The sequence below is a fragment of the Tursiops truncatus genome, chromosome 14 (assembly GCF_011762595.2).
Source record: "Tursiops truncatus isolate mTurTru1 chromosome 14, mTurTru1.mat.Y, whole genome shotgun sequence".
Classification (NCBI taxonomy): domain Eukaryota; kingdom Metazoa; phylum Chordata; class Mammalia; order Artiodactyla; family Delphinidae; genus Tursiops; species Tursiops truncatus.
In genome coordinates, this window is record NC_047047.1 from 39489321 (window position 1) to 39515709 (window position 26389).

The 26389-nt window shown below is 39.0% G+C and overlaps 2 long non-coding RNA genes across 3 annotated transcripts in view; one reads left to right on the forward strand and one right to left on the reverse strand.

Moving 5' to 3' along the window:
• Nucleotides 1–11442, forward strand: part of LOC141276335 (uncharacterized) — a 122877-nt gene extending 111435 nt beyond the window's left edge. The window contains exon 3 of the long non-coding RNA XR_012325697.1: nt 10830–11442. This is a non-coding gene — a long non-coding RNA (uncharacterized lncRNA). The remainder of the gene's footprint in view (nt 1–10829) is intronic.
• LOC141276334 (uncharacterized) overlaps nt 1–21151 on the reverse strand; it is a 46381-nt gene extending 25230 nt beyond the window's left edge. Inside the window, exons 1-3 of one of the 2 annotated variants that reach the window (XR_012325696.1) lie at nt 19998–21151; nt 9061–9119; nt 541–698 (exon numbers count right to left, since the gene is read on the reverse strand). This is a non-coding gene — a long non-coding RNA (uncharacterized lncRNA). The remainder of the gene's footprint in view (nt 1–540; nt 699–9060; nt 9120–19997) is intronic. The other variant, XR_012325695.1, reaches the window with a different exon arrangement.
• Between the last annotated feature and the right edge of the window lie 5238 nt (nt 21152–26389).

A 26389-nucleotide genomic window follows, 5' to 3' on the forward strand; every position in this document is an offset into this window, starting at 1 on the left:
ATATGTGGGGCTGTGTTCCCACCCTGCTGCTTGTTTACTCTGAGGCCTCCCAGCACTGGAGTCTGCAGGCTATTGGATGGGGCCAGGTCTTGGTGCCAAAATGGCAACCTCTGGGAGAGCACACACCAAGGAATATTCCCTAGGCCCTCCATCACCAGTGCCCTTACCCCCACAGTGAGCTACAGCCGACCCCCACCTCCCCAGGAGACCCCCCCCACCCAAGACCCACAGGTAGGTCTGGCCCAGGCTCCTATGGAGTCACTGTTTTTCCCTGGGTCTCAGTGCACATGAAGGCTTGTGTGTGCCCTTCAAGAGTGAAGTCTCTGTTTCCTCCTGTCCCGTTGAGCTCCTGCATTCAAAGCCAAATGCTCTGGGGGCTCCTCCTCCTGATACCAGACCCCCAGGCTGGGGAGCCTGATGTGAGGCTCAGAACTGTCATTCCTGTGGGAGCCCTGTGCTATATAATTTTTTTCCAGTTTGTGGGTCACCCAATCAATAGGTATGGGATTTAATTTATATTGTGAAAGCACCCTTCCTTACCATCTTGTTGTAGCTTCTTCTTTGTCTTTGGATGTAGAATATCTTTTTTGGTAGGTTCCAGTCTTTTTTTGTCAATGGTTGTTCAGCAGTTAGTTGTGATTTTGGTGTTTTCATGAAAGGAGGCGAGCTCAAGTCCTTCTACTCCACCATCTTGTCTCCTATGGTATATTAAATAATGTATTGAAGACAGAGGACTATTTGGCTTGCAGAATGTTTACATTAGCTTTACAAAATAAGCTGATATCATGGGAATAAAAGATGCCAAATATCAAACCCAACTTAAAAGACTGATTTTTCATAAATTTTACACAGTTATCCCTTGGTCTGTGGGGGACTGGTTCCAGGACCCCCTTGGATAAGAAAATCTACGGATGCTCAAGTCCCTTATGTAAAATGACTTAATACAATCAGCCTTCCATATCCGTGGATGCAGAACCCTGTGGATAAGGAGAATGAACTATATATAGGCACAGGTATAAAACGTTACAGATCCTTAAATGGATATGTCCCTCTTCAGATGGCAACATCAAGAATCACAACCTCTGTTGGCTCATCCCTCTTCTCATCACCACAGCAACCCACAACTCATAATAAGCAGTGAAAAGTATTACTAGGGGAGATGGAGACCAGCAACATGTGCCCCTTATTTGCAGATGCTTTTCCTCAGGGGAATGATCTTTTGATTTTGGCTTACCCTAAAGAATCTTAGTATACTCTGATATGCAGATACATCTAGTCAGAACTTGAAAATTTTCATTTGGATCATAGGCAGAGTCAAAGTTGAGTATCAAGAATGCTACTCAGGGCTTCTCTGGTGGCACAGTGGTTAAGAATCCTCCTGCCAATGCAGGGGACATGGGTTCAATCCCTGGTCTGGGAAGATCCCACATGCCATGGAGCAACTAAGCCTGTGCACCACAACTACTGAAGCCTGCATGCTCTAGGGCCCGCATGCTAAAACTACTGAGCCTGTGTGCTTCAACTACTGAAGCCAGCACACCTAGAGCCTGTGCTCTGCAACAAGAGGAGCCACCACAGTGACAAGCCCACACACCGCAATGCAACTAGAGCAAGCCTGCAAGTAGCAAAAGGACCCAACGCAGCCAAAAATAAATACATAAACAAAACAAGAATGCTACTCAGACTTCTAGGTATGATTTCCCTAGTAGACCCTCAATTAATAAAGGAAATACCAAGCTTACATAGACCTTTCTTTTTTTTTTAATAGACGCTATTTTTTAAGAGCAGTTTTATGTTCACAGCAAAATTGTGAGGAAAGTAGAGATTTCCCACATACCCCATCCCCAAACATGGATTGCCTCTCCCATTATCAGCATCTCGCACCAGAGTGAAATTTCTGTTGCAATTGATGAACCTACAGTGACACATCATTATCAGTCATTGTTCATAGTTTACATTAGGATTCACTCTTGGTGTTGTATATCCCATGAGTTTTGAAAAATATGTAATGACATGGATCCATCATTATACTATCATATAGAGTCGTTTCATTGGCCCCCAAATCCTCTGTGCTGTGCATAGACCCTTCTTGATAAATACTGAGCAGATTTTAACTTCCAACTCTGATATATTCTAATCACACAGTAAGAAAATCAAATGTTTTGAACTAAAAGGGAATATAAGTTAGTTATCAATCTGGAGCATATTAACTATAACAGATGGATATCTATCCAAAAAGCAAAAGATACAACACAAGAAGCAAAGGGAGAGAGGAGTTCAGGGCAAACACGAAAAAGAGGAGGGATGTATGCTGTAAGAATCGGCCTCAGCACTGAGTACCAGGGTGCTCACCTCAATTCCTTCTGAGAATCCATCTTTTAAGCCTCTGCAGACACTCCACAGAATACCGCCATCACTCTAATTATGGAATCTCACCCAGAATTCCTTACAGTGAATATGAAACTGATCAACCCCCTTCTGCTGTCTACTTACAAGCAAACCCACAGCTGTATGTCTCAGGCTATGTATGCATAGCTCAGGGTTCTGGCTTGCAAAGGTTATTTCCGAGCTTTCATTTACATTTCCTTTTCACCAAATTCTTTTAAAAGAAAGTATTTAGATGGAGTTTTTGTTGTTGTTAGGTTTTGTTTTTTCTATTTTTGTTGTTGTTTTATTTTTCAGCAGAGCTGTTGCATAACACAATTGGTTTTTCATGCTTTATAGGAAAGCAGGCCACCTTCCTTCATAAAGGGTGAGGGCACTGATGTGCCTTCCAATCACTTGATTCTATTGTTCTAAGCAGTCCTTTCACTGTTTTTGGCAGGCTCAGGCTTCTGTGCTACTATGGCCTTATTTTATTATTGTTTGGAGGGGAGTGCAGTGTGATTATCCATTCTTCCTTCAGGCAGAGCAAGCCATCTGGAATGTTTATTAAGCCCGCCGGCTGATCAGGAGGCTAGAACTCTGGTGATATACATGAACGTGGGTTGTTCTACATCATCACAGCTTTGTTCCTCTGATGATGCAGCACACAGAGAGGGCCCCGCTAATGGATTTAGAGCACTTCACAGTGGAGGTGCCATGGGCTGAATGGGGAAAGATATATTTTTGGCCTCTGGGTAATTGACTGGAGGATGGTAGAAAAATGTTTAATGTAAAGCAAGAAGGCTTTAAAACTTTTAAATGTTTAATTTGGGGTGGTAGAAGGGCAGGTGATCAGCAAGAGGTTTGAGGAGCGGCCTTTGAAGCCCAAATCTTTGTGATGAGGTCATGCCCCCCTAAGCTCGTATGTCGCTCTGTGTAAAAAGATCAGTTGAGCTTGTCCAAAAATAAAATGCTACTATTCTAATTTTAAAATTTAGGCATTTCCTGGCCCACACTAAGCAGTACTTATACTTCTTTCCTTTTAGTAGTGTCACTGCAAAGAAAGAGGAACATTTTTCCTTTTGCTATAAATTTTGGTCTGTAATTGTTGAACATATTTTTTGCAGGAAGGCAAAGTTTGTCTCTTCCTGCTTTCGCTGTTTGTAAAAATGCGTGTTTGTGGAGCTGCAACGAATAATTTATAATGAGGATTTGGGTTTCTTTTTCAGTTTAATTTGGGTTTTACACTGAGTCAACTTTTCAGTCAATTATAGAACTATGATTAGTTACCAGTCACTTAAATAAGCACCTTTTAAAAATAGACCTATAAAAATGATACAGGGACTAACCACTGATGTGAGAAATCTCATGCAGGGCCACCGGAACCATAATAAGAGGAAGAAAAGATGGTTGAGCATATAAAACCTGTGTTTGGCTAAATCACAAGATATGCTAGTTACCTAACCTCCTGCGTAAAGCTGCCCTGAGCCAGTTTATTTCAGTGCACAGGATATGCTACCAATAGATCCTTTAGTAAACCCTTGACAAGAGAAATGAGTAATTTACCTTTATATGAAGATGAATGTATCAGGTTGAGGAGCTCCATGTAAAACATCTTGTCCGATTTTATAGTTTGTGTCTATTAATCTAGATATAGGCAAATGTATGTTTAAAGTTGAGCATATCAACAGAGATGTGGTTATATATATATTGCATGTATGTGTGAGTATATATTTATCTATATATATACTCAGAGAAAATAGATATATCTGTTTATATTCACATCCTTATGTTTTTCTCTACACATTAGTGACATCTAATCCACTTCACCAAAAGTCGGAGCTAAACTAATATTACAGATGGAGCTAATCCTTTCAGACACATACGTCTCTGTATCAGTGGTCTATTGTCACAGTAATGATTCACAATAACTACTGCTCCCCAAATGATGTGGCTTCATATAGTAACCATTTACTATTGCTCATGAGGCTATGGGTTAGGCCACCGGGCCATACTGGTCCGGCACTGCTCATGCATGCATCTGAGTTAAGCTGCAAGTCAGCGAGGTAGCTTTGCAGTCTTAGCTGGTTCTGTCCCACAGCTGGAGCCTCACCTAGGAAAACTTGGCTAACTTGTTCTACTTCTCATGTTCTCTCCTCCTCCAGGCTAGACTGGGCTTTTTTACAGCGACATAGAGAAAGAGAGAGAGAGAGAGAGAGAGAGAGAGAGAGACCACAAGGCTTCCTGAGGCCTAGGTTCTGAATTGGCATGTTGTCACTCCTGCCATATTCTATTGGTCAAATCAAGTCACAAAGCCAGTCCAGGTTCCCAGTGGTAGGTAGACTCCACTTCATGATAGGTAGAGCTGCAAAGTCATCTTACAAATGATGTGGAGATCAGGAGGGTGAAGCTAGCTCATACCTCCCTGCAGCTCAGTTTGTGGAATGTCTGTCAGGACACATTCCTGTCAGGAGAATGCTTGCGTTCTTTTCTATCACCGTTTCTAACATACTTAACTCTGTGCCTTCTAAAATTAAACAATGCTGTACAAATGTTTGCCCCTGAGCCCCAATAAAGCATCTACAAATTGCAAATATCAGTGCTCTCAAAATAAGATCCAATATATATAATGACTGTTGACCATAATCTTGGTCCTGTCTATACTAAGCAGAACGTGAAGATTCACCAGTTGAGATTATTTTACATACTGTGCCCAGAAAGTCTGGAAAATGTCATAAGTTCAGCCCTCTTCTTAAGAATTTCTTAAACTAATTAGGCTTCTACTTAAAACTCTCGGGAATAATATTTTGGTTCCACTTATAACCTCTCTCTGCCCCAGTGTCTTCATCTATAAATGTAGTGTATCAGAATGTGATTTCAAGGAGTTAAGCCTTTTCATGCTAAAATTCCATTATTTTCTTATAAAAATGGAGACACTTCTATATGAAGTCATTTTCTAGATTTTTCTAGGCTTCTCTAACTGTGCCCACCAATCTTCCACCTCCATGTAGTATGTAGAAGAGCACTGATCAGGAATATTAGGCAGTTTTTAATATCAGGAATATTAAAAACAAACAAGTAAACAACCTCAAAGTTGTTTGAAATTTGATGTGATGGCAGCTCACCAATTATCCAATTAACATGAAAACCTGTTTATCTGTTTCATACTCAGAGGTGAAGCTCAGACAGCTTTCAGTTTATTTCAACCGGAAAAAAAAAACTGTTTAATGTCAGCTTAGTTTTCTGGAGCAGTGCTCATGTGGCCTACCTACTCTTTACCGCTCCAAATTTCTGCTCTTGATTTTCTTTTCTTGTGTATAGTATGGATCAAGTATTTATCCAATGCTTTGACGTCATGCACTAAGCCAGGTGGACAAGAATCCACTTGTCTTTTGTGCCTACTTATTTTACATAGAAGAGACTCCTGGGAATATGGGAACTTAGAAAGATAGTGGATAGTTAGGCAGACAGACAGACTTGGGTAGAGGTCCAGATGGAGGCTAGATCACAGGGAGAATTAACGGGACCAATGAGACCCTGTATCGTAAGCAAAGATAAAGTCTGATAATTTCTCAATGGAAAAATCTCCAAAATTAAAAGATGTAATATGTCACACCTCAATCAAACCCTGCTGTGGTACCCTACCCTCCCTCCTCCAATCCAAACAAACCTACAAAGGGCCAGTTTGATCCTGACTCTGTGAGTGTGAAGATGGAACTCACTCACTGGTCCTTCAAGTTCCACTGCCTTCAGAGGCAAGCACACAAGTGCCAGTGCCCTGGTCCCGTGCCTGGCACTGGCTCTCACTCCACTGGCAAGGTAGTGAGGAGGTTTCTACTGCAGCCAGCACCTCAGTGATAAAGGGAACAAGGCTTCAACTTGGAGCAGGACTTCTTGGGGCACTTTCTGAACCTAAGTTCTGTGGAGTCTCGGCTGAGATCATTGTAGCAAGGATGGAAAATTAGGGCAGATCAGTGGACATAGGAAAGTCACCCTGGAATTGGGAAATATTTGGGAAGAAGAACTCTGTAAATTTAGTTTTTCTGCAGAAACGAGATTGGTATTGGGGCATCAAGGTTTGAGTAATAGTGTTAACGAGACTGCATTTCTATTCAGCAGCTTTTAAACCCTGAGACTTTTGTTTTACCTGAATTTCAATCTCATTTGATTTTGTGAGGTATTACTTCCACTTTACAAGTGAAGAAACAGAGGCTCAGAGAGGTTAGGTGACTTGTCCAAGCCACATGGTTGAGACTTAAGGCCAGTTCTCTGTGATTCTGAAGCTGAACCCTCTCTGCTACCCCACAGAGCAGCAGACTCTTCTTCCCTCTGCTTTGGGAGTTATTTCTGTTGAGTTGATTCTGAGTCACTCGCCTAGTGTCAGTCCTAGTGCTCCCTTCATCAGTGTTTGTCTAGCACTAATTCACCTACATTTTGAACCTTGAGAACCAAAATATATTAACAACTGAATTAGGAACAATGCTTGAAACTTTGCTTCCTAGTTTGTAATAAGTGAATATTGGTCTCCATAATCTATAATGTCATTTCTGACATTTTTTATATTATGAACATTTTTGGACTTTTCCATCGGTAATAAAACCAGCCAGTTGCCAACATATCCTTAGATATTTAACTTTCATTTCCGTAAGGTCTAAAACATCCATTCAGAACCACCATTGGAAGAGTCTAGGATCGCAGCCTGGCAGATTCTCTCCCCTTAATCTATCCTACCTGATAACCTATTATTGACCAAACATAGTGCTAAATACATAAAGCATATTCCTGTTCTAAGCAAGATTACTACTCTCACTATATACACGGTAATGCAGGTAGCACTGGGTTTGATTGAATGTTCATGTTACCCACTGCTGAACTAAATACTGTAACTCTTCTGAGATAGAAGGTCTTTAGAAACTAGAATAGTAATCAAAGGCTTCAAGGCAGTTGGGAGGGGTTAGACTTAAGTGAACCCTGAAGGGTGGATAGGTATTGAAGGGAAGACAATTATAGAGGATTTTCTGACATGGATAACAATTCTGGCGGATTTAGGAATGGTGAAAATTGGAAACCCTGAAGGATAGTGGTATATATTAAAGGGAAGGGGCCAAAGCTAGTGTACTTCTTGGTGAAAAGACATGGAATAAGGGGTAAGAAGATGTTCCTTGAGGGTAGGTTTTATGTCTACATGACAGCCACTTAATATTTCATTCACAAAGAAAAGGTTTTCAGTCTATGTAAGTTAAAGGGATTGCTTGCTATCTTCCAAAACATGAAGAGTTTGTACAGAATCCAACAATGAATTGTCTAACATCTCCACAGTGGGAAAGCAAGGATGGGGTGAGAAAATGCGAGGCAGGAGAGAAGCCCTGAGAGACAGAGCCTTGGTCCATATGGGATCCATGACTTAATGTACTAATTCACTAATATTTTTGCTTCTAGGAGTCCAGAATTTAAGAAGAAATACTATTGACTAGATGCCTATTAACTAGAGATCCTTGTGACTTTGTAAGGCTCTGAAAAATAATAGCAGGTGTAGGCTCTACTTTTTAAAAGGTATACCTATAGGCTAGAAGTTGAAACATGGTTAAAGCACCAGAATCTTACATCCTACCATTCCTGAGAGGAGGTCAACGATTTCTCTCCTGAACATCTCCCTATTTCCCACTCCCTTTCATTTGTACCCTCTTTAATACTTCCTAAGCATTTATGCTGTATACATGTGGAGCTGCACTGAAAAATTAGGAAGATGCTGACTTCTTTTATAGGAGTAGTTAACCGCCAGAGTGTTAGGTTTCCCCTGCTAATCCCTACAGGTAAGAAAGATTTGGTGGAGTAGTCCACGTTCTATTTCAAGGGCTGACAGATAAATAACATTGCTCACAATTTGTTTGGGACAACAGGGCATCTGCTTGCTGGTTAGATTAATCCCCCCAGGTGTGTCTTCCCTCTGTCTATAGGATTTAATCCAGATCATGTTTTCTATGTAAACTGGCTATTAAGCAAAGAATTAGATCTAATAATTCATAACCTCTTCACTAAGAATTATGAGAAGTTTCCTCTGGCTTTAGAGAGTGTTTGTCAAGATTGGAAAAATCTCTCTTGGAGCATTTCTAAATAGTTGCATTGGAAATTGCCCCTGTAACAGATGAGCCCATCTCTTTTAATCTACATTAATAAACCACAAAGCAAGGGAGTTGGGTAGAGGGGCATTTTCATCCAGGAAGGAAGCCTGGGAGTACAAGACATGGATTTGTTGGATATCGTGGTAATTGCTTATGCACTGTCCTGCAGTTGACAAGTCTGTTTCTTTTTTAAAAGTAAATACAATATTTAAAAAAGTAAAACTCAGAAAAGACCAGGATCTGGATTGAATTTGACCTCCTAGAAGCATGATAGGGTATGGTAGCAATCCTACGGTGGCAGGTCTAAGATAAGCAATGTTGCTGAGTAACTGAGCAGAGTATACCAATGTGAATTATTTCAAAGTATCCAAAAACCGTCAGTCCTAAACAAGACTGAGGATGCACCTATATTTGGGGATCCTTCTAAGCTTCTCAAGGAGCAAGCCCAAATTACTGAGTAAACCTGAGAATCACATTTCAGTGAAGCCTAAAACTCAAATTTCATCGAGAAGCAACCTCTGTTAAGAAATGGAACTGTGGTCAAGATAGAAAATACGAGGCTGGCATGCCTTACCTTAGCCTAGGCATCCACAGGATCGACAGTCCTACCTCCTCTTCAGATCAACCATGAAGCTGCAGAGATCAAAACAAAACAAAATCACATTTCTGTTCCCTTTACAGGCAAATAAAATCCAAAAGATATGAATCTTTGAATGGATTCTGTAGTCATAAATAGACTTCAGGGTGAGCTGCCTATATTTCCACTCACTGTTGAATCCTATCTGCTATGAAAAATTTTCACTGTCTCCAAGTCATCATGAAAACATTCTCAGCTAATTGAGACATTCCCAAACAATTAAGATAACCAGATGCGTCTGTTATTTGTAATTACCTGAACATGCATTCCTTTCTCTGAGAATAGTTCCATTTTTTGAGCCTTTTGAACTACTCCAGATAATGAAAATGAAGATTACTGTGTGTGCATTTTTCACTCGGCCTAATTTTGACGTAGAATTACCTCTTTGCAAAATTAAGCAGCAAAACTGGAAACGTGTGTGCAAAAAGAACTTTTTTCATTTTGCCTGGTGCCAAAATAATACGTTTTCTCCCCATACAAATTGTATTTCTGACAATTTCTAATACTTAAGGTAATGCATGTTTAAATGTAAAAGATGGACTCCAATAGGTAAGGAAAAAATAAACAATTTATAGTTACCACTCATGACCTGCCACATTTAATCTTTTAGATTCATGATGGGTCTGCAGTACTGTTTACAGTTCTTGGCATGTAGTAGATGTAGTAGGGTTTCCATATGTGGTAGCTACCACCATAACTACAATTCTTTCTACTGTTACCAATACTACCATCCCTACTCTTCCTGATAATAATATACAATTTCTTCAAATGGAGATCTTCATTAGTGATTTGGGGTTTTGTTAAAATATTTTGTTATTGATTTGTCTAATTATACAGAGAATTGATCAGAATAATTCAGCACTTTCTTCCAACAATAGTCCTAATATATTTTCCCTTCTCCCATTATGCAGATTCTTATAAGATTTCCAGATACAATTCAAATTCTACCTCCGTCTTCTTTCAACTTTATAACATTAGCCTTCACTATTTATTTATAAATTACTTTTATATCTCTTTTTAACTTTTTTCATAGCTGTCTTGAGCAACTATTTAGCTTGCATTGTAATTTACATTTTTGTATGCCCAATCTGAAGACAAGGCTTGCCTTATCCTTGTTTTCATTTTTTACCTACTACTCTAGTCCTCGCACATGGTAGTTGCTCAATAAATATTTGATTTGCTTTTATTTGAAAAGATCTTATGCCTTTCTGATATATTCATTCCCTCCAGCAAATACTGTCTTCCAGTGTTAATTTTGTATTCTCAATTGTTGGGACATTATAATCCACCTATAAGATAAACGAAAGTCTTTTCTCTTGCCCTGGACAGTGGAGCTGGTATCACTCTAAGTCGCTCTATGAAGGCAAAGTTTCCTACTTAGAAGATCAACATGGGGGAAATGTCTCTAGAGGTGGACAATGACATCAGGAGACCAGAGGTGGGAGAAAGGAACAGGGCAAAAAAGTGAAGAAGAAGGAGAAGGTTTAGGAGGAAGAAGAGGAAGAGAGGTGGGGAAACAGCAAGAGGAAGAAGGAAGAGAAGGAGAAGGAAGAAGAGAAGGGGGAGGAGTAGAAAAGCAATCATTTTCCCTATAAATCACATTTGTTAATAGTGAATATTGATATCATGTTAAAAGTGGAAGATGAGTGAGATTCATGCAGCAGTTGCTAAATACTTTCCACTTTTTTTTTTTTTTTTTTTGGCAGTACACGGGCCTCTCACTGTTGTGGCCTCTCCTGTTGCAGAGCACAGGCCCCGGACCCGCAGGCTCAGCGGCCATGGCTCACGGGCCCAGCCACTCCGTCGCATGTGGGGTCTTCCCGGACCGGGGCACGAACCCGTGTCCCCTGCATCGGCAGGCGGACTCTCAACCACTGCACCACCAGGGAAGCCCAATATTTTCCACTTTTGATGAGTACTTCTGAGCTAGTGTAGAATGCTCTTTATTCTTATGCAAGAATCATTCATCCTAATGATTTACAGCTTCATCAAATCCCTGGACCTAGAGTACAATCACCATCAAAGAATAAGAACTACTGGTCAACTTTTCCAAAACCAAACTCATTATTTTTGTTAACTGTCCCTCTTATATTTACTTGGCTAAAACTGTGGGACATTTATTGTTTTGAGAAAAGAGTAGAAATTGCAACCCTGCATATTTTATTTCAAATCTTTGTTCTGCTACTTAGTACTTGTATGACTTTGGACAAGTAATTTATTCCTTTGGAATATAATTTTCTAGTTTTAGAATGAGAAGAGTAAGAAATTATGTATGTACAATGGGCATTCCATCAATCTTAAATTTTACTACTAAAACCTTTATCCATTAAAAAACTCTTATATAGTAGTTGAATAAAGAAAACTTTTGGAGGAAAAAATTGTTATAATCTTTCATCGTTGTCTTAAATTATTATTATATTTTAATTATGTGCAAACATGCTTATAATTCATATATTGTAAAAATCTAAACAAAGCTTCATATTATACATTAAATTAATTAAACAAGGAGGCCATTAGACTCTAATGCCACGGTGACCTCCATAAGCAAACCAAAATCCCAACCTGTAAATGCCTCCAAGGTACCAAATGAAAACACTAAGGACAACCAATCACAAACAGCCAACTAGACTTTAAGCAATAGCCAATCAAATAATTTCCTTTCTTTGCTACAGTTTCTCTATATAAGTAAGTCTTTCCCTTGACTCCTGTTAGTGGAGGGTTCCTAAGAACTTCTGATTTGGCACTACCCGAGTCCAATCAATAAATGCTCAAATCAAGGGACTAATCTCCAAAATATACAAACAGCTCATGCAGCTCAATATCAAAAAAACAAACAACTCAATCCAAAAATGGGCAGAAGACCTAAATAGACATTTCTCCAAAGAAGACATGCAGATGGCCAAGAGGCACATGAAAAGCTGCTCAACATCACTAATTATTAGAGAAATGCAACTCAAAACTACAATGAGGTATCACCTCACACCAGTCAGAATGGCCATTATCAAAAAATCTACCAACAACAAGTGCTGGAGAGGGTGTGGAGAAAAGGGAAACCACTTGCACTGTTGGTGAGAATGTAAATTGATACGAGCCACTATGGAGAACAGAATGGAGGTTCCTTAAAAAACTAAAAATAGAATTACCATATGACCCAGCAATCCCACTATGGGGCATATACCCAGAGAAAACCATAATTCAAAAAGACACATGCACCCCAATGTTCACTGCAGCACTATTTACAATAGCTAGGTCATGGAAGCAACCTAAATGCCCATTGACAGATGAATGGATAAAGAATATGTGGCACATATATACAATGGAATATTACTAAGCCATAAAAAGGAATGAAATTGGGTCATATGTAGAGACATAGATAGACCTAGAGACTGTCATATAGAGTGAAGTCAGAAAGAGAAAAACAAATATCGTATATTAACGCATATTTCTGGAAGCCAGAAAAACAGTACAGATGAACCTGTTTGCAAGGCAGAAATAAAGATACAGACGTAGAGAAGAACCATATGGACAGCAAGGGGGGAAGGGGGAGTGGGATGAATTGGGAGATTGGGATTGACATATATACACTAGTATGTATAAAACAGAAACTAATGAGAACCTTCCATATAGCACAGCAAACTCCACTTAATGCTCTGTGGTGACCTAAATGGGAAGGAAATTCCAAAAAGAGGGGCTATATGTATACATATAGCTGATTCACTTTGCTGTACAGCAGAAACTAACACAAAGTTGTAAAGCAACTATACCCCAATAAAAAAATAATATCTGAGAAAAAAATACTCAAATAAACTCTTAAAAATTTAATATTCTCAGTTTATCTTTTAACATATACAAATAAAACTATGTAGCTAAACTAATCAAATAATTTGACATGGCAGATGATATGTTGTTTTGCTGAACTAAATGATCTATGTGGGTTCAACTGTAACATACACACACACACACACACATATGGCATTTGATTCATTTTCTTTAAACTTGTATAGTTGTAATGTTGAGCCTGATGGACCATTCCTTAAATCATAGTCATCACTGTAGTCATCTTTCCTCTTTAAAGAATAGCTAATTTAGACCACAATCCACTGTTTTAATGGGCCCATCCATTTAGCAGTCCACCCAAAAACTAATACTAAAAAATAATCTTAAAATATAATTTAATGGAAAATTCCTCATTGTTTACTACCACTTACTCCTCATGAACTACTGCAAGTTGTGATGTACAAAGATGGGTCTGGAAGGAACATCTGTGAGAAACATGGATGGTACCTATTGCTCTGCATGGATTTTTGTGAGTTCAGTAATGCTTATACCGCTATATGCCCTGTGATGACTTAATTATTCAACCAGAATTCTCTATTTCACCAACTATCAAACCTTTGGCATTTTTTACTAGCTGTTGTGATGTCATTTATTCTTCATTTGGTACAAAAATCCCATTTATATATTAAGTCTGCCTCTGTTCTTTTCTCATTAACCTGTGACAATTAATGTAGAACATTATTCCACCACACTGTCATTTTCATGATGTCAAAACATCCTACATTTATTAAATTATGAAGCTAAAATCCTAGTCTGTGAAAATATCTTTCAGTTGTAGCTGATCACTATAAAAGAGAAGTTTTGCCTTTATAATCAGTAAAACAATCCAACAAGAATACAATAGCAGACACATGATGAACGCTGTCTCATTAACATTAGGACATATCACCTAAAGCCAGCCAGAAAATCTCTATCTGTATGTTATCCCTGGGGATCAATATGACAGTAAACTCACAGATAAACCAGAGCACTGAGATCATGTGGCACTACTTAGTTATAAGGTAGTCTAGTAGATGATTCAGAATATGTTTCATCCTTCCATATTTTAGAAATTATAATCAATGTGGAAAAATTAAAAGCAGAAAACTCACCATTGTAGATCTCACTGACTTTTCATAATGCTGCCACAGACACTCATGAATGAGAAGACACAGCAAATTAGCATACTCAATACCAAGAGATCCTCACTGGAGAGTACATAAGTCTGAATGTTGAGACTTTCACATTCTATGATAGCTTTCCCTTTTGCGATCTTTATTTTGTTATGACTGAGGCAGGCATTTGGTTACATCTGCTTTAAAAATTCTCTAGACTAAGATTACTAGAGTCATGCTTTATGATCTAGGTAACCAGGGTCTTGGTTGTACTTTTGTTTGTGTGCCAGTGGTGACCCCAAACCACTTCAGGAGAAACTTGTCCATGACTACAGAGACTTCTGTGAACTGCTTCCACAGGAAGGAAAGATGGCCTTCAATTCAGCCAAGTGTCCTTGTCAGCTCTTTAACATTCACAAGAGAATGTCAAACTTTATGTCAGTATGGTTCACTGCTGGACCTTACATTTCTGCACAAACCTTAGGCATAGAACAGCACACTGCAGACTTGTCAGGGAACACAGCTGTGAGCTCTCTGCCTCTGGGGACATATCAGAAGTTCAAGTGAGGAAGACAACATCTATGGAGGCATTCCTGAGGGGCATGCAATCCATCCATTCCTTAAGATCAACTGTCCTCAACCCTCTCCTGCCTCACCACACATGAAAGATGGAACTAACCTACATAGCATACTTCCATGGATAAATGCAGATTTTTGATAAAACCAATAAAGAAAACACAACTAACACAGTAAAATAAAGCATTGCAATAATAATTCATGATCTCAGTGACTGTAAATTGTGCACCAAATCGTACGTGGTATTATATCCATTTTACAAAGGAGGAAACTGAAGCTCAGAGGGGCTAAGTAACAAATATAGGGGCAGATGCCTGCTTTAGTCTGGCATCCTGTCTTATTCTGTCCGCTGTCTCTCATCATTTCAGACCATTTTGTTTGGAAAAATTGCATAGCCTTACATAAACGGATTAATCAAAGAAGAAGAGTCCAGTGTTGCTTGAGAATAGGAATTGTACAAGAACGACTGCGTTATCCCTCTTGCAGAGACAGACATGGATTTGACTGCTTCTTACCTATCTTTTTAGACGCTGAAGGGGAAAAATTTGGATACCCTCCAGTTGCAAACTAAGAGTCTATTTATGTAAGGGAGGGCTTAAATCTGTTCGTCTGTTTCTTTTCTAAAGTTGATAATAAAGTTACAATGACATCAAGAAACCATGCTAGAAAAAACTGCAAACATATACTAAAAAAATGAGAAGATAGTTAGAAAATTATTGAAAAAACTCAGGTGGGTAAAGACACTTGACCTATAAACGCATCTTGGATACATAAGGGATTCAAGAAAAGCCACTGGAGGGGACTGCTTGTTAATAGTAACTGTATCTGGGTTAGCACTCCCTTTCTTACTTCCTTCTATAGTACTTACAGTATACCAGGTATTATTCTATTTTCTTTATATACATTAACTCACTTAATACTCCCAACAACCTTGTGAGTAGATACTATCATTATATACTTTTTACAGAGATGGGACCTGAGGCACTGAGAGTTTATGTAACTTGCTCAAGGTCATATAGGAGTTAAGGGGTGGAGAGGGGGCTCAAACCCAGACAATGGGCCCCCCAAATACATGTTCATCACTATTATGCTCTGCTGCCTCCTTCTCCATCCACTGCCCTTGGACCATCTCCCCTTTTCATTCATTCTGGGGTTGGGCTTGGGTAGGCCAGTCGCTGTAGTGGTGAGAGCAAAGAAGAGGAATCGCTTCTTCCCACTCTCTGTCTTCCACTGGAAGAGCCTGGGAGGTCATTATAAATCCACAGGTGCTGGACCATCCATAGACGACAATGATAATATCAAAGAAAACACTGAGCGCTTACCCTGGTAATTATGAAGGTAAGTTCATTACAAAAACCAGTCCATTAAACCTCTCAACAACCCTTTGAGGTAGGTATTATTTTTACTCCCCTTGTATAAGTTATTAAATAAACAGCAAAAAAGCTTGTAAACCAGGCAGTCCTACTCCAGAGCCCATCATTGTTGCAAGAATATGAAGGAAATCTTTGAAAATTTGCACTAAAAATTTAGATATAAATATATAACCTTAAGAATAAGGATGTGAATCTGGGTAATTTATACCAGATGATATCAGATTTAAGTTCTCCAAATAGTCACAACCTAAGCCCCTGATACTTTAGCCAGTTATATCTTGCAAGTTTATGTATTAAATAAGTCCTTGTTAAATTACAGAATGATATTGGTAGAGCAGCAGGGGAGCAGAGCATGGCAAAGACTGTTTCCTCTGGTATGATCTTTATGGAAGGGGACCTGAAAAGGTATCAACACAGCCAACCTTTTGCATCACTGTGTGCTGGCTTCAGGAACACAGCATGAGGAGGAAGCCCTGAGCCTCAATTCCAACCCAAAATGTTTCTATTCAAAGGGAAACTTGAAGCAACAAGTGGCAAACAGCAGAAGGCAGAGGTGATGGCTCAGCCTTCAGGGCTGGCAAGAGTAAAGAAAGGAAGAACCTCTCCTCAGGTTTACGTGGCAGGAGTCTCTGGCCCTCACAATAGCTTCTAATGTCAACTGCCCTATTCCTCCTTTCTCCAAGGGCCTTCTCCTGGCCCTCACTGTCTCTGTACCCCCAGAGCTCCTTCCTCAGGCCACAGGATTCCACCTGGATGCTGGTGATTTGGAGAGCCTGGAGAGATCCTGATTTACTGCAGTGCTTGAGGGCTACGGTTTAGCTTTGTGTCCTAAACATCCCAGAACACATTTTTTTTTTTTTTTTTTTTTTTTTTTTTTTACTATAGAGACACTGGGACACCTAGTACTATAATCCATGCATCTATAACCAGGCTTTTGTGGCTAAGACCTAAACTCTTAACCTCATTTATAAGACGTTTTGCCATGAGAACATGCATTCATTATTCCAAACAACTTCCTTCTAGAGAACATTTGGAAAGACAACCTGTTAATAACTTGGGGACTCTCAGCCCGGTAAATCATCATTGTATTATTCATGCTGTGTGTTCTGTTTTATTATCACCAGAGCGTGGTAATGTTTGGTCTCTCTCACTCTACCAGAGGAAGCTCAGAGCAGTGGGCTTGTCCTTGGCTCATGATACAAGTCTTTCACCAGGGTCTCTGCAAAGAAAAACATGAGCTGCACTCCGGTTTCCTAGTTTCTTTATTCCCTTCTTTTGACATTTGCAAAACAATCTGATAAAACAAAGTACACAATCAGTATTTGAGGATGCGTATAAAGTTTACCATAATGTTTTATTATATATACAGTATCTGAAACTGGAACTGGCTTCTCTAAACAACAGCTGTGGTGGAGGAAGCAGCTGTTTTGGAGGAGAAATGGCTCTGGCTTGGGAGTCAGGGGATCCAGGGCTGTCCCAGATCTGACCATTGCTTCAGTAGGCCAGCTCTTGGACTCCCCTGGTGATTGGTTTCATCATCTGTAAAATGGGGATAAGTCTGTCCCACAGGATTAAATATTATATATCTATGTACCTAACGATGTATCTATCTATAAAACAATATTTTATAAACTACTGAGTGAATCAGAGCTGTTAAGGTTGTTAAGTTAGATAGCTGTAAACTCTAATGGATTGGGTCCAAAGAAATTATTTCTTTTCTTCGTTTTTGTTTTTTTTTTTTAGACTAGGGAGCTTATCTACCCTTCTTTTGAATTTAATTTTTTAATTAAAGTCTAGTTGATGTACAATGTTATATAAGTTTCAAGTGTACAAGATAGTAATTCACAATCTTTTTTTTTTTTTTTTTTTTTTTTTTTTTTTTTTTGCGGTACGTGGGCCTCTCACTGTTATGGCCTCTCCCGTTGCAGAGCACAGGCTCCGGACACACAGGCTCAGCGGCCATGGCTCACGGGCCCAGCCACTCCGCGGCATGTGGGATCCTTCCGGACCAGGGCACGAACCTGTGTCCCCTGCATCGGCAGGCGGACTCTCAACCACTGTGCCACCAGGGAAGCCCGTAATTCACAATTTTGAAAGGTTGTATTCCATTTATAGCTATTATAAAATATTGGCTATATTCGCTTATGTTGTATAATATGTACTTTTAGCTATTTATTTTATATATCTTGCCCTTCCCCTCTTCATCTCCCTGGAAATGTAAATGCATTTGACACTTCTGTCTTATATCTCATACACACATGTGGGCAGTCTCCCTCCTTCTTTTTCTCTCTCTCCCTCTTCACAAAATACAAATAAAGTGAAGACCCGTAAGTGAAAGTAAAGGTTTGCAAAGCTTTAGGCACAGTTTTGGAGAAAACACAAGTTGTTGATCATGTCATAAAAAGCCACATAGCAATAAAATTGCATCATAGGGATACCAAGAGAACATCTGCTCCTTAAAAATCTCACCAGAGTGCAGAGTTCAGTTTGAGGCATCTCCTTTCAGAACCAATGAAAAGCAATGAGAAGAACTCCAGACAAGAGCAGCAAGATGATTAAGCCCATAAAAGAATCCAGTTATCTGGGTGGATTAAAGAAAATGGATAATTCATTGAAGCCATTGCCAAGATGGGGAATAATTATAATCTACAAAAATTTCAAAGGTAGAAAAGCCAAGGAAAGAGCGGAACTATTTAGCTTGATCCAGAAGACAATGCATTGAAATAGTCACAAATGAGAGAAAAGGAATTATTTGTGAAATGATATTTGGTGATTTGAAAGCTAATATGAAGAGTCCCTGAAGGACACCAAAGATTTAAAGAGGGGCAGGGTCTCTGCACAGCAATGACATATGAAGATCTATTAAAAAGTCTTCACTGAAGGTCCCTACCTCTAACGCATAGGAGAATCTTCCACCTCAGAAGTCTCCCTGGACATAGAGTCAGCAGACTAGATTATTCTGATACTCATTTGTTAACTGTATGTATTAAAAAGCCAATTTTCCAGGAAGAAAAATGGTTGAGAATCTTGAAGCCTCATTCTTACCAATGGAGATGCAAATATATGATAGCTCAGAGCAATCATATGGGATATAAAAAATATTTATTCGTTTAACAAATATTTCCTGAGCACCTGCTAGGAACCAGTCAGGGTGCTAGCTAGGCACACACACGAGGTCCAACACTCTAAGTTTTCTACTCCTGGCTCTAGTTCCACTAATTGATATTATATTTGGTCTTTTTCGTGTTTATCTACTACCCAAAAGTTACAGTAAGCTCCATGAAGGTAATGACAGGGACAGATAAGGATTCTTCCATCACAGCAGCCAGCCCCCTGCTCTGACTATATATATGACTACCGAATGCATCAGCCCTTTGCCCAGCATGATGCCAGGATGAGGGACGGGTGCCAAGATATATGATTTCTAGAGTGAAATTTTTTTTGTGCCTCAATGTCATCAACCCCAACATGTCACAAAATAATATTCATTTAAAAATATAAATGCAGATTAGTTAAAGATGGCAGAGTAGAAGGATATACGCTCACTCCCTCTTTCGAGAGCACCAGAATCACAACTAACTGCTGAACAGTCATCGACAGGAAGACACTGGAACTCACCAAACAAGAGACCCCACATCCAAAGACAAAGGATAAGCCGCAATGAGATGGTAGGAGGGGCGCAATCACAATAAAATCAAATCCCATGACTGCTGGGTGGGTGACTCACAAACAGGAGAAAAATTATACCACAGAAGTCCACCCACTGGAGTGAAGATTCTGAGCCCCACGTTAGGCTTCCCAATCTGGGGGTCCAGCAATGGGAGGAGGAATTCCCAGAGGATTAGACTGAAGCCTAGCGGAATTTGATTGCAGGATTTTGACAGGACTGGGGGAAACACAGACTCCACTCTTGGAGGGCACACAAAAAGTAGTATGCACATCAGGACCCAGGGGTAAGGAGCAGTGACCCCAGAGGAGAATGAACCAAACCTACCTGCTAGTGTTGGAGGGTCCCCTGCAGAGGTGGGAGGTGGCTGTGACTCACTGTTGGGACAAGGACACTGGCAGCAGAAGTAATGGGAAGTACTCCTTGGCATGAGCCCTCACGGAGTCTGCCATTAGCCCCACCAAAGAGCCTGTGACCAGCACTGGTCACCTCCAGTGCTGGGTCACCTCAGGCCAAACAATCAACAAGGAGGGAACTCAGCCCCATCCATCACAAGCAGATTAAAGTTTTACTGAGCTCTGCCCACCAGAGCAACACCCAGCTCTACCCACCACCAGTCCCTCCCATCAGAAAGCTTGCACAAGGCACTTAGACAGCCTCATACACCAGAGAGCAGACAGCAGAAGCAAGAAGAACTACAATCCTGCAGGCTGTGGAACGAAAACCACATTCACAGAAAAATAGACAAAATGAAAAGGCAGAGAACTACGTATTAGATGAAGGAACAAGATAAAAACCCAGCAAAACAATTAAATGAAGTGGAGATAGGCATCTTTCCAGGAGAAGAATTCAGAATAACCATCATGAAGATGATCCAGGACCTCGGAAAAATAATGGAGCCAAAGATCGAGATGATGCAAGAAATATTTAACAAAGACCTACAAGAAATAAAGAACAAACACATAGAAGAATTAAAGAACAAACAAACACAGATGAACAATACAATAACTGAAATGAAAAATACACTAGAAGGAATCAGTAGCAGAATAACTGAGGCAGAAGAACAGATAAGTGACCTGGAAGACATAATGGTAGAATTCACTATTGTGGAACAGATTAAAAAAAAAGAATGAAAAGAAATGAAGACAGCCTAAGAGACCTCTGGGACAACATTAAACGCACCAACATTCACATTATAGAGGTCCCAGAAGGAGAGGAGAGAAAGGACCCGACAAAATATTTGAAGAGATTATAGTCGATAACTTCCCTAACGTGGGAAAGGAAGTAGCCACCCAAGTCCAGGAAGCGCAGAGAGTCCCAGGCTGGATAAATCCAAGGACGAACATGCTGAGACACATAGTACTCAAGTTGACAGAAATTAAAGACAAAGAAAAATTATTAAAAGCAACAAGGGAAAAATGACAACATACGAGGGAACTCCCATAAGATTAACAGCTGAGTTCTCAGCAGAAACTCTACAAGACAGAAGGGAGTGGCACAATATATTTCAAGTGATGAAAGGAAAGAACCTACAGCCAAGATTATTCTAGCCAGCAAGGATCTCATTCAGAATCGATGGAGAAATCAAAAGCTTTACAGACAAGCAAAAGCTAAGAGAATTCAGCACCACCAACAAATGCTAAAGGAACTTCTCTAAGTGGGAAACACAAGAGAAGAAAAGGACCTACAAAAACAAACCCAAAACAATTAAGAAAATGGTAACAGGAACACAGATATCGACAATCACCTTAAATGTGAATGGATTAAATGCTCCAACCAAAAGACATAGGCTCGCTGAATGGATAAAAACACAAGACCCATCTATATGCTGTCTACAAGAGACCCACTTCAGACCTAGGGACACATACAGACTGAAAGTGCGGGGATGGAAAAGATATTCCATGCAAATGGAAATCACAAGAAAGCTGGAGTAGTAATACTCATATCAGATAAAATAGACTTTAAAGAATTTTACAAGAGACAAGGAAGGACACTACATAATGATCAAGGGATCAATCCAAGAAGAAGATATAACAATTATCAATATTTATGCACCCAACATAGGAGCACCTCAATACATAAGGCAACTGCTAACAGCTATAAAAGAGGAACTTGACGGTAACACAATAATAGTGGGGGACTTTAACACCTCACTTACACCAATGGACAAATCATCCAAACAGACAATTAATAAGGAAACACAAGCTTTAAATGACACAACAGACCAGATAGATTTAAGTGATATTTATAGGTCCTTCCATCCAAAAACAGCAGATTACATTGTCTTCTCAAGTGCGCACGGAACATTCTCCAGGATAGATCACATCTTGGGTCACAAATCAAGCCTCAGTAAATTTAAGAAAATTGAAATCATATGAAGCATCTTCTCTGACCACAACACTATGAGATTAGAAATAAATTACAGGGGAAAAAACTGTACAAAACACAAACACATGGAGGCAAACAATACCTTACTAAATAACCAAGATATCACTGAAGAAATCAAAGAGGAAATCAAAAAATACCTGGAGAAAAATGAAAATGAAAACATGACAATCCAAAACCTATGGGATGCAGCAAAAGCAGTTCCAAGATGGAAGTTTATAACAATATAATCCTACCTCAAGAAACAAGAAAAATCTCAAATAAGCAATCTAAACTTACACCTAAAGGAACTAGAGAAAGAAGAACAAGCAAAACCCAAAGTTAGTAGAAGGTAAGAAGTCTTAAAATCAGAGCAGAAATAAATGAAATAGAAACAAAGAAAACAATAGCAAAGATCAATAAAACTAAAAGCTGGTTCTTGGAGAAGATAAAAAAAATTGATAAACCTTTAGCCAGACTCATCAAGAAAAAGAGGGAGAGGACTCAAATCAATAAAATTAGAAATGAAAATGAGGAGGTTACAGGACACCACAGAAATACAAAGCACCATAAGAGACTACTACAAGCAACTCTATGCCAATAAAATGGACAACCTGGAAGAAATGGAAAAATTCTTACAAAGGTATAAACTTCCAAGTGTGAGCCAGGAAGAAATAGAAAATATGAACAGATCAAACACAAGTAATGAAATTGAAGCTGTGATTAAAATCTTCCAACAAACAAAAGTCCAGGACCAGATGGCTTCACAGGTCAATTCTATCACACATTTAGAGAAGAGCTAACACCCATCGTTCTCAAACTCTTCCCAAAAATTGCAGAGGAAGGAATACTTCCAAACTCATTCTACGAGGCCACCAACACCCTGATACGAAAACCAGACAAAGATATCACCAAAAAAGAAAATTACAGACCGATATCACTGATGAATATAGGTGCAAAAATCCTCAACAAAATACTAGCAAACAGAATCCAACAACACATTAAAAGGATCATACACCATGATCAAGTGGGATTTATCCCAGGGATACAAGGATTCTTCAATATATGCAAATCAATCAATGTGATACACCATATTAACAAATTGAAGATTAAAAACCATATGATCACCTCAATAGATGTAGAAAAAACTTTTGACAAAATTCAACTCCCGTTTATGACAAAACTCTCCAGAAAGTGGGCATAGAGGGAACCTACTTCAATATTATAAAGGTCACATACAACAAACCGACAGCAAACATCATTCTCAATGGTGAATATCTGAAAGCATTTCCTCTAAGATCAGAAACAAGACAAGGATGTCCACACTTGTCACTATTATTCAACATAGTTTTGGAAGTCCTAGCCATGGCAATCAGAGAAGAAAAATAAATAAAAGGAATACAAATAGGAAAAGAAGAAATAAAACTGTCAGTGTTTGCAGATGACATGATACTATACATAGAGAATCCTAAAGATGCAACCAGAAAACTACTAGAACTAATCAATGATTTTGGTAAAATTACAGGATACAAAATTAATGCACAGAAGTCTGTTGCATTCCTATATACTAACAATGAAAGATCAGAAAGTGAAATTAAGGAAAAATCCCATTCACCATTGCAACAAAAAGAATAAAATACCTAGGAATAAACCTACCTAAGGAGGTAAAAGACCTGTACTCAGAAAACTATAGGACACCTAAGAAAGTAATCAAAGATGACACAAACAGATGGAGAGATATACCATGTTCTTTGATTGGAACAATCAATATTGTGAAAATGTCTATATTACCCAAAGCAATCTACAGAGTCAATGCAATCCCTATCAAATTACCAATGGTATTTTTTTACAGAACTAGAAAAAAAAAACTTAAAATTCATATGGAGACACAAAAGATCCTGAATAGCCAAAGCAATACTGAGGGAAAAAAACAGAGCTGGAAGAATCAGACTCCCTGACTAAAGACTATACTACAAAGCTACAGTAATCAAGACAATATGGTACTGGCACAAAAACTGAAATATAGATCAATGGAACAGGATAGAAATCCCAGAGATAAACCCACGCACCTATGGTCAACTAATCTGTGACAAAAGAGGCAAGGATATACAATGGAGAAAAGACACTGTCTTCTATAAGTGGTGCTGGGAAAACTGGACAGCTACATGTAAAAGAATGAAATTAGAACACTCCCTAACACCATCCATACACAAAAATAAACTCCAAATGGATTAAAGACCTAAATATAAGACCAGACAATATAAAACTCTTAGAGGAAAACATAGGAAAAACACTCTTTGACATAACTCACAGCAAGATCTTTTTTGACCCACCTCCTAGAGTAATGGAAATAAAAATAAACAAATGGGACCTAATGAAACTTAAAAGCTTTTGCACAGCAAAGGGAACTGTAAACGAGATGAAAAGACAACCCTCAGAATGGGAGAAAATATTTGCAAACCAATCAACAGACAAAGGGTTAATCTCCAAAATATATAAACAACTCATGCAGCTCAATATTAAAAAAACAAACAACCCAATCAAAATTGGGCAGAAGACCTAGATATGTCTCCAAAGAAGACATACTGATGGCCAAGAGGCACATGAAAAGCTGCTCAACATCACTAATTATTAGAGAAATGCAAATCAAATCTACAATAAGGTATCACCTCACAGCTGTCAGAATGGCCATCATCAGAAAATCTACAAACAATAAATGCTGGAGACGGTGTGCAGAAAAGGGAACCCTCTTGCACTGTTGGTGGGAATGTAAATTGATACAGCCACTACTGAGAACAGTATGGAGGTTCCTTAAAAAACTAAAAATAGAATTACCATATGACCCAGCTATCCCACTACTGGGCATATACCCAGAGAAAACTATAATTCAAAAAGATACATGCACCCCAATATTCATTGAAGCAATGTTTACAATAGCCAGATTATGGAAGCAACCTAAATGTCCATCGACAGGAGATTGGATAAAGAAAATATGGTACATATATACAATGGAATATTAGCCATAAAAAGGAACGAAATTGGGTGATTTGTAGAGATGCTGATGGACCTAGAGACTGTCATATAGAGTAAAATAAGTCAGAAAGAGAAAAACATATATATTAACCCATATATGTGGAATCTAGAAAAATGGTACAGATGAATCGGTTTGCAAGGCAGAAATAGAGACACAGACGTAGAGACCAAAGGTACAGGCACTAAGGGGGGGATAGTGTGTGGGGGGGTAGGATGAATTGGGAGATTGGGATTGACATATATACACTAATATGTGTAAAACAGGTAACTAATAAGAACCTGCTCTATAAAAAATAAATAAAATTCAAAAAACTATAAATACATTTGTTGTAGGATAAATCATCAAATCCTAAAGGGGCACACAGTGTCAAAGCCAAATATGTACAACTGAGACAGTCCCAGGGCTATTTAGTTATAGACATATCGAAATAATGAAGGACAGAGTCATTAGCCAGGCTGACATCAAGAGCTGTAGTTAAATACTGAAGTAATTCTAAGGAAGGACAGAAAATGGTGATGGATTTCTCTTGTCCTCCTTCCCTAATTTTATGTGCATAAGATTTCTTTATTTCTAACAGTTGATCAACTGTAAACATCCATAATATGGTAAATACCAGAAAGGAGACACCATTAATTCTGTCTTTTAGTCTAAAATAGACCAGCTAAAGAGAAGTTATTTTATTAGTACTTCCAGCTCTATGCCAAATGTCCACACATGTTCTCTGCAGTATGTGCTTTAAATTACTTACTGAAATGGATATTTGTCTTTACAAAGAAATAATGGTTTCCTTGTGTCTCTCAGTAACAGGCAAATTTTCCATCCTTACTGGGGTAAGATTAAAAAGCTAATCAGCACTGCGGTCTCTCAAGAGTCTACAGATGTGCTCTCCCTAGATCCACAGTGGATTTGGGTTACCTGGCGATATTTGAACTGCCCCTCCTGCTCTTCTTGTACGTTTATTTAACACTTTGCTCAGCTTTGTTTTTAAATGATTCTGACAGCTCCTAACTAAGGAACAACATGCTCTGGCTAGCTGTTTCGGCCAAGGGTTTTAATGATTTAAAAATAAGCTTGCATTCACTTTGGTTTTAATGTAGAAATGTCTACAGATGGAAGAGGTCCAAATGAAAAGCAAAGAGATGGCGGAGGCTGGGCTACATTTGCAGAGCTGTAGTCTGCCCTGAGGTGAACTCAGCATCATCAGCTCCCCACCCCCCAATTAAAGAGAAGCAACATTTGGCTTGGCTGGGATCCATTTATATATATTTGAAAAGTGAGCTTTTCATCAAATTCATCTTTTTAATACTTAGGTGTTCATCAT